The 9912-nt window shown below is 33.6% G+C and overlaps 1 pseudogene; it reads right to left on the bottom strand.

Annotated features, from left to right (window-relative positions):
• Positions 1 to 8076: 8076 nt before the first annotated feature.
• Positions 8077 to 8217, bottom strand: LOC131932690 (uncharacterized; annotated as a pseudogene).
• Between the last annotated feature and the right edge of the window lie 1695 nt (positions 8218 to 9912).

The raw sequence follows: 9912 nt of genomic DNA, 5'->3' as shown, positions 1-9912 counted from the left end.
ACATCCGACAAAGGGAGACAGGATGTGACGTCATCGGCGCTAATGGCAGCATCAGATACGCCACTGATAATTTGGACGTTCAACATGGCGGCACGGAAACAACACGTGACCCGGAAGTGGCCAGGCAGTTTTCAAACGGGTCGGTCATTGTTTTTATTTTTGTAGTGATAGCAACGTTAAATAAAGAACCACTTCATTCAGTCTTTAACGCAACAAAAACAGTTCAACAAAGATATCAGTAATGTAAAGTTCCCTTTTCAAACCTGACGGTCTACAGGGCAAGTGAAGTAGAGTTCACTTGTTTCTGTGACCTCGGCATGTGAAGAGATAGTGTGGTCAGCACTATGCCCAGCGGCCTTTACTTTCCCTAACGTGAGTTAGTTACCCATCAGAGTTGATGTGCCCTACTGACTTGAACCCGGATTCGAACTCAAGACTTACGGGTTAGCAGTCCAGCTCTCTACCCCTAGACCACTCCGTCCAAGATGTGAGTAATATTGAATATTATTGTTTCGATTATTTATCTTGATTAGACATATTATGGTTAGTATTGTAGCAATCAGTTTTTGCTGGCCGGAAATGACCAGAGTTTCTTTCAGGCATTTCTTACGGAGAATAACGTAGAATTTCACATTTTGTGATAGTTTAAAAAATATAAGCGTTTTTATATCTAAAATAATAATTGCAAAAATAAAAATTCAATAAATAAATTTTATGCATTATCAAAGACCAAGTTTTCCACCATACATTCTCTTTTTTTTTTTAATTTTTTAATTTCTTTTTGCCTCAGACAAGTAATTTACAGCGTCAGTTTGCCTTGCATGTTCGCTTTAGTATTACAGTTTTCATAATCGGCTTGTGAGGACTGATACAGATTTTCAATAGTAGTACTACTTTTTGACATACATTTTCGTCCATTCAAGATGTTTTTTTTTTCTTATAAATTACATAAAGCGGTTTAATTTCAATTTTATTTACAAACCTGAAAATGTAATTGTGTAGGCCTATTTAAGTAGTGATTCATTGTTCGTTTTTGTTTTTAAACGCATCATTTTATTAACATTCCACAATATATAGAGATTACATTATTCCAGTAGCGTAGCGAGGGGGCGGGGGCGGGGGGGGGGGACATATGTCCCCGGGCGCCGACCTTAGGGGGCGCCAAAATGGGTTGGAAAAATAAATTGAAAGGTTGAGGGGGGTGTAAATCGAAAGTTTGAGGGGGGGGGGGGGTTGCAAATCGAAAAGTTTGTCCCCGGGCGCCGGGAAGGGTCGCTACGTCTCTGCATTATTCAACTGAAACATGCTAATGATTAAAGTATACAAGAACTCGGTTTAACAAAGGGAACTACAGTGTTTGATGTCGGAAACTTACACAAAAAAAAAAAAACAAAACAAATACAACCATTGCAAATTATTGTAGGAGAGAAACTATTGAGACTTTATAATTTTATAGTTTGCGATTACTTTAATTTCAAATGCAAACAAGCTAAGTATATAAATGATATATTCTCCTATACTGTCTTTTATTTATGTATGATAGTAAAGCTTTTGACATGAACAAATTTGTGAAATTTATTATTCTCGTCCGATGGAAAAACAAGTTTCCAGATGCACAGAAAACTATACAAACATATACTTTAAAAAAGTGCAGGTATCAAGAAAGTCTCACCACAAATCAAACAATGATGAATGTTAAAATTGGCCAACACAACAGGTTGTGAATGTAAAAATCTTTCATTTTGGAAAGCATACACAAAACGTAAGTAAAAAAAAATGTATACCAATTTTGGAAAAAATGTTCAAGGACAATTATTTATAAAATAAGCTTTTCGTGGGAGAAAATTAAATTGAATAATTTAAAATTGGTACAATACTTGTAAAAGAAAAAGTCAAAATAAACACTTCCCACATACAATCACCATTGTTCAAGTACCACTTTCATGTACAACAAAACCAGAGGCGTAGCGAGGGGGGGGGGGCGGGGAGTGCGGACCGCACCGGGTGACACCATTTAGGGGGGTGACACCAAGGCAAAAAATAGCAAAATATATAGAGAAAAATTTAACGGGGGGGGGGGGGGGGGGTGCAAATCGAAAATTTGAAAGTTTGTCCCCGGGAAAGGTCGCTACGCCTCTGGGGGGGGGGGGGGTGACACCATTAAGTGCCGCACCGGGTGACACCCGACCTCGCTACGCCACTGCAACAAACTGTATAAGAGAAATTCTAATACACTAACAGTAGAAGGCTATGTTAGCTCACATCAAGTAAACTAAAATTGTTTAGAAAAGAATTGCAGCTCAGGACTAAAAATACTAGTCAAGATTGAATGAGCTGTATGTCATTTTATGGAACACTTTTCTTCATTAAGAAATGTTTAATAAGTTAATAAGGACATGTGTTTTAAGATCCGAATTCAAGAAGAAAACTAAATACTAATCCTAACTTGACTTCTTAATACATTATTAATGCTAACACCAGAAATGTGAAAACAATACTTTAAAAACACAATGAACACAAGATGTTTGAATTTTACTCAAAACATAAATTACAAACAATAAAATGGATTTCCTGTGAAACTTTTTTTTTTCTTTTGCCTAAGTTAAAAGAGACTTTAGTAATTTCTTGACATTGTTCTGCAAAAAGTTGAAACCATGAGAGCGATCACCAAATAAGTACTTACGTTACATAGTTTTTTTTAAATACAATTCTTAAAAATCATTAATTAATAGTTGTTTTTTTTTAAATAGAGCAAAATAATAATTTGAAATTTTATAAAATATTAATTATTAAACAAAACTTCATATACGTAATATTTTACTTTCAAAAAGTACAATAGATTATAAATTTCTTTATTTATTGTGTTAGGATTTGAATTTCTCAGCGTTTTAAAACACGTTTTGGGAACGTTTCTACTTGTAGCCTCCCTTATTCTTGTTCAATCATTCAAAGGGAAGTGACAACTACAAATTAATTTTGCCTTTTGTCTTTGGTGTTTGGTAGTGTAGCTTTGGTAGTCGGACTTGGGAGCGGTGATATCGTAGTTCTGGGGTATCGATTTTGGTGACAAGGTATCGAAGAGTGATCGATTGCAGTCTTGTAGTTGTAGGTTGCGTGTTGAGTCGTTTTTGTCTGGGATTAGAACATGAAAAGGTGAGGTGTTATCCAGTGTTTCTTCCAGACTTTTTTCTCCAAAGGGGGGGGGGGGGGGGGGGGGGGGAAGGGCAGACTAAAATTTTCGGGGGGGGGGGGGCACTGTTAAAAGTATATTTTCTATATAGATTCCATTTCGTTCGGGGGTCGGTAGACTTTCTTCGGGGAGGGGGGGGGGGGGGCAAGGGATGACTGGAAGACACTCTAGTGCAGGGGTCGGCAACCTGCGGCTCGCGAGCCGCATGCGGCTCTTTTGATATCAAGATGCGGCTCTTCAGCTCCTTGCACAAATACTAATAATCTTAATAAAAAATAAAATATTTGAAATAAAAAAAATGTTAGTGGCTCTTTAAAACCAGGGAGATTTTGAAAATTGTATCTTTTGGCTCTTCCGCTTCAAAAGGTTGCCGACCCCTGCTCTAGTGGTATCGTAAAGTTAGAGAATCGAGTAGTCTTGAGTAATCATAGGCTGCGTAGCCGTGAGTTGAGAACGACGAGTACATGAGCTGAAAGTTTTGTATAGTGTTTTTGAGTAGTCGAGAGTTGAGTAATCGTGAGTTGATTGTATCGAGCTGATAATATCGAGTTGGTGGTATCGAGTTGATATATCGAAATGACCGTATTGAATAGTTGGGTAATTTATTTATTTTTTTCACTCGTAATTAGTTGAATAATCGAGAGTTGAAAATATCGAGTTGGTTGTTGAGTATTGTTAGTCTAGATTGTCGTAGGTTCGATGATATTATGACGGAGCACCCTACCTAAAATTGCTTCTAGGTCAAGCGCACCCACCCTCTCCCCCTTTCCCCCCCCCCCTCCCCACCACTCCCAACTCACTGGCAGGTGTCAAAATTTTTAACACATTTTTTTTTGTTTCTTTTGTTTTTTTTAGTCACTTCTAACATTTAAACTTTAAAAAAAATAGAATAGAATCTCGTAGGAAAAATAATTGCACAGCAAATGTACAGCAAATAATAGTGGAAATAGCGTAAAATACTACTTTCGCTTTACAAAAATTGCTCAAAATTTAGAAAAAAAAGCAGAAAATTAGATCTTTTACTTATATGTGAAACGTCGTTTATCTATGTGAAACAGTACTCAAGTTATAGGCTTTTGAAAAACCAAAAGTAGAATAAGTTCCACTTTTGGTTACCAGATACTGCTGTAAAGTTGATACAGAGCTACACATTTGATGAAATGCTTATTTATGAAATTTCATCAACCTAGCCGTAACGGTACTCAAGTTATCATGTACACAGACACACACACAGACATACAAACAGAATTGCAAAGCCCAGTTTTTCAGACTCGATTACGCGTAAAATGCCGAAATTTGTTAAATCTGGATTTAGTATATTTGCCCGATTAAAAAAAAGCGCCCTATGCTTCGTATATGATAAAGTACTGAGAAGTAAAACGGTGAAAACTGTTAAAATTCCATGTGATTTTTGTGCACGATTTTAATACTTCTTCTATACTCTGTATACGAGAGAGTAAAAAAGAAATGTACTAGCCGTCCCGGCCAGGCCCTGCTCTGGCTTCTGTGAAAAACCTTCCTGTTAAAGACCATTACCTGTGTGTTTAGTAATCATCATAAACCCGGCATTGCCCACCCAAACCACAACCAACCAAAACCAAAACAACAAAACGCAAACATAACGCTAACACAATTACAAATACAAACGAAAACAAAAACCTAACAACAAACCCAACCACAACCACAAACACCAATACAAACACAAAGAAAAAACAAACAAAAAAGCAAACGAAAACAAAAACCTAACAACAAACCCAACCACAAACACCAATACCAACAAAAAAAAAAACAACGAAAAAGCAAACGAAAACAAACCAAATTCAAACGCAAAACCAACCAAAAACACAAATACAAACCAAAAAAAAAAAAAAACACAAACAAAAACGAAAAAAGAAAGAACAAAAACGAACCAAATCAAAACGCAACCACTAACGCAAACCCACCTAAACACAAAGAAAACACTAACGCGAACATAAACGCCCGGGGCGGAATCACCTGTTTTAGCTTAATGAACGACTATAGTACCCCAACTTATTCATAGTCTTTTGCACTCACTTAAACGAACGCGCCTGTTTCAATTTGATGAACAATTTTAATACTCCAAGCTTATCCGTAAAATACCTACAACATTTGCACTTGATCAATCCCCGCTAATTATGTAATTATTTTTTTTTTCCAACACCAAAACAAAGTAATTAAAAAGTAAATTATTTTCGACTAATGCAATGGTTTTATAAAAGGAAGTAATTTTGTTTTCCTAATTTATCAAAGGGAAGTAAGTGCGATAGGACTAAATAAAGACATAATTAGAATTTTTGTAAAAGATGATATTTTTTTTAAACTTGTGTTTAATGAACATGCCGACAATTATTACTGTAATTTGAAAAATGAAAATGATTTCCCAACACTTTCAATGGTAATTTTTTAGCTCATAAATTTAGACAAATGCGCACGCTAATTTTCTAACACTTAAATTCGTACAATTCCAACGACATACAAATGCATTACATACAGAACTGAGCTTTATATATTAGATTGAATACCTTAACTAGAAATCAAGAAGCGACCCACGATTTTGTTTCAGTTATTTAAACATTATTACATTATTATATATTTAATGAGACTTATTTAATTTCTCCATTATAGTGTATATTTACACAAAATCTTGGGAATTATTAAGCATTTCTTTTCGCCTCTATCTTGGGGAACCGATAAGCTTGAAAAGTCTATGTAATGATACTAAATTTTTAAGAAACATCTTTTAAAAAATATGGCAAGAGATAAAATTATAGTTACATTTAAAAACTGAATGCTGTTTGAGAACCATCGATTACGTTAATTTTCATATTTTTGTATCGAATATAAGCCGTAAAAAATCCGTTTAGATTTATGTTATCAATTCAAATATTTTTAAAAACTAGCCTCGACAATTCCTTTAAGTCAACCGGAATGGCCAGGGAGAGTAAAACAATGAAAGTCACAAAAATGTTTTCAATAATAAAATACACAATAGCTGTCAAAGGTGTATAGCTTAGTATTGTATTTATATTAAATAATATAACATCACCTATATGCTGTTAGGCGATCAACGCTTGGATCAATTTTGAACCAACTTGTCAAGCCTATTGTATTTTTTTTTTTACTGATACAGATTTACAATAGTAATATTTCTTTCCTACTTGTAGCCTACTTTCATTCAGTTAAGATGGTTTACTTATACATAGATCTAATACAAAACAAGCCTATTCTATTTTTTTTTTAATTTTTAAAGTTAAGACAAGGGTCGGCAACCTTTTGAGACGAAATAGCCAAAAGTTACAATTTTCAAAATTTACCAATTTTTAAAGAGCCACTAATATTTTTTCAAAATTTCAATATTTTATTTTTTTATCAGCAATAGGTAAATACAATTGATTTGTTATTTGAATTAAATAGCTTTAAATATGACATATTTATTCATATAAAAAGATAGACTTGTTTCACCAAAATAATGAAATTAGTAATAAAAAAATTAAAAAATATAGGACTATCCCAATCAACTTTAGAAGCAGTTAACCTTTTTTTCCCTTTCTTTACGGATATCACCGGCTCAGGAGGTGTCTCCCATTAGCCAGTCAAGCCTCAGCACGGCAAACTCCGACTAACTGGTTTGGATATCGGTTTGATTACTGTATCGGTCGCTTCTGTCTTTCGGTTCTCACCAGGCTTATCTTTCACCCCACTGATCACAGGTTGCTCGTACCCCACCGTCCAATACCCGGCTCAACAGTAGGAAGCTAATAATTAAAAAAACTACGTCAAATTAATAATTACTGACAGATAGGGAAATGCATTCTGAATAAAATAATATTTTCCATTTAACGATATTCTAAAAAGTCGGCACTTGTGCAGTGGCAAGCATGGGATTGTTGCCACGGGGCTGTCCACAACACGGACGGTGTGCTGGGCCTTGTTCCCAATCGGCTGTTGGTTGTCCGTATACTTTCTAGTGCACATATTCCCACTGTTCTCTGATGAGTTTTTTTCTTGTTTAAACTTGTGCTTCTTTACAGTATACTTTTTGTTATCAGTCTTGAAAATGAAATTATATAACTATTAATATTTGAGCAAGGAGCTGAAGAGCCGCATCTTGACATCAGTAGAGCCGCTTGCGGCTCACAAGCCGCAGGTTGCAGACCCTGAGTTAAGCCTATTGCTTTTTTTTTTATCTTTAATTTCTTTATTGTTTTTCTTGACATAGTGGAAAAGAAAATGTAATCAATAATGTAAGACTAAAGTAGTGCATGATGGCAGTTATTTTTTTTTTTTTTTTTTTTTATAATGTTCCCTCCACACAGTTTACTCCACTCGAGCAAGGAGCTCACTGTGCGGATAGGTCGCATTTTTATTACATGATATAGCATACAATGTACAATCAGTTTCACGTCTTGATTCTTGTTTCTTCTTGTCTTTACTTTCTTGCTTTTAGACTTCAGTTTCTTTCATTGAATCTGCCTTTCCGTCTTGATTCTTGTTACTTCCTGTTTCAAAATGTCTTTACTTTCCTTCATTTTGTCTTTTCTTGCCTTTCAGTATCTTCAATGATTTTGCTTCTTTATTTTCTCTTGTAATTTTGCTTCTTTATTTTCTTTTTTAATTTTGCTTCTTTATTTTCTCTTTTGATTTATCATTTCTTTTATTGATTCCTATAGAGCTTTGAGTATAGGTTCAATGGTGTCGGGACGAAACATCCTACCTAAGATTGCTCCTAGGTAGGCGTCGTCTAGCTGAAAAGAATTGATTATTAGCCACTCGTACATTGAAGCCACCATATTACAAGTACTAGGTGACTCTTCTCGAGAGCTATGTGCAATCGAGGGATGTGTGGGCGCAACACCACACGATCTTTTGCATTCGATGCCTCGATGACCAACTTCTCAGCCCCGGCAGCCAGCCCTAAAAGGGGCTAGCCGACCAAATGACTAAGATTTATGTAGATCCATAACAGATACTACACTTTGATCTTAGCCAAAAGGCCGAGAAGCGATCAATTTCTTAAGGCAGGGGTCGGCAACCTGCGGCTCGCGAGCCGCATGCGGCTCTTTTGATATCAAGATGCGGCTCTCCAGCTCCTTGCACAAATACTAATAATCTTAACAAAATAAATAAAATATTTGAAATAAAAACTATGTTAGTGGCTCTTTAAAACCAGGGAAATTTTCAAAATTGTAACTTTTGGCTCTTCCGCTTCAAAAGGTTGCCGACCCCTGTCTTAAGGGATTCAAAAAGTCAGTAACTGTCATCAAAGAAACCATGATGGCAGTTAAAACTACACTACATCGCATACAAGACCTTCTAGATCATTATTGATTTTAACAAATAATCCAATATTAAAAAATCATGTACTAAATAAAACTATTATTTTTGTTTAAAATAAAATTATAATCAAATTCAAAATTAAAGATTATATTAAAAAAGCATAATATTTATATATAAACATTTTATTTTAGTATAGAAAAATTATGGGGTAGTTTGTTATTTTATATCTTGTGAATTATACTTATTTTTATTTACTTTAATGAAAAAAAGTTTTCTGTTTTTTCCCCTATTATATGTTGAAATTGTAGATGGGAAGTAACTAGTATAGATTTAAAAAAACTTTTTCTACATCGCTGTGTGTCTACTCTTTATTAAAAAATTTTTGAATCACATTGTGTATTGATTGTTTAAAAAATATAACGAGAGTAGAAACATTTATGTATCAAGGTAATGATATTACAGATATTGCATTGTCATTTTAATGTAAAAATAATTTTTTTTTAAAAAATATTTTAAATTCTATGAATAGTCTTTATTTATGCATATAGGGCCTACATACCAATAATAAAATGTAACGCAAAATTCTTTAATAGTAATAAATTATGGAAGACAATTTTTTTTTCAATTCTTTAAATTGTTCATATAGCAAATGGATTTTTAGGCCTGCTATTTTAATTTTTTGTTGTTTAATTTCTATAGCTCCAAATTTTGTTACAATAATTTCACCATATGAATTCTTTAAAAAATGTGAATCTTTTTAGAAAAAAAATTTCTACGGAATACAATGTTTAATAACAATGAAATCAAAGTAGAGCAAATTAATTCGTAAGAGATCATTTTTTTTTCTATTTTGTGATAAACGATAAAATATGGATTTTTCATAGTTAAATACGATTATTACACACACACTCACATGTGCGGCGTGTGTGAGAGAGAGTGTGTGTATGTGTGTGTATGATTGTATTATATATATATATATATATATATATATATATATATATATATATATATATATATATATATATATATATATATACATATATATATATATATATACATATACATATATATATACATAAACATATATATATATATATATATATATATATATATATATATATATATATATATATATATATATATATATATATGTATATATATATATATGATTATGCATAAAGTGTTTACGAAACATTTCCCTTGTATTTACATTTCGTTGGTCTGATTTTGTAACAGCAAGTCAACAGGGGCCTTTGCTTTGAATATTGAGCAGTCAAACTGAAGATTTTTAAACTAGACCTCTAATCTGTTTTCTAAACTAGACCACTCACCTGTCTACTAAACTAGGCCACTCACCTGTCTACTAAACTTGACCACTCTACTAAATTAGAACACTCTACTAAACTAGACCACTCACCTCTCTA

The sequence above is a fragment of the Physella acuta genome, unplaced genomic scaffold, assembly GCF_028476545.2.
Source record: "Physella acuta isolate Inbredline_101_S28 unplaced genomic scaffold, ASM2847654v3 ptg002260l, whole genome shotgun sequence".
Classification (NCBI taxonomy): Eukaryota; Metazoa; Mollusca; class Gastropoda; family Physidae; genus Physella; species Physella acuta.
This window is presented reverse-complemented; position numbering and strand designations above follow the sequence as displayed.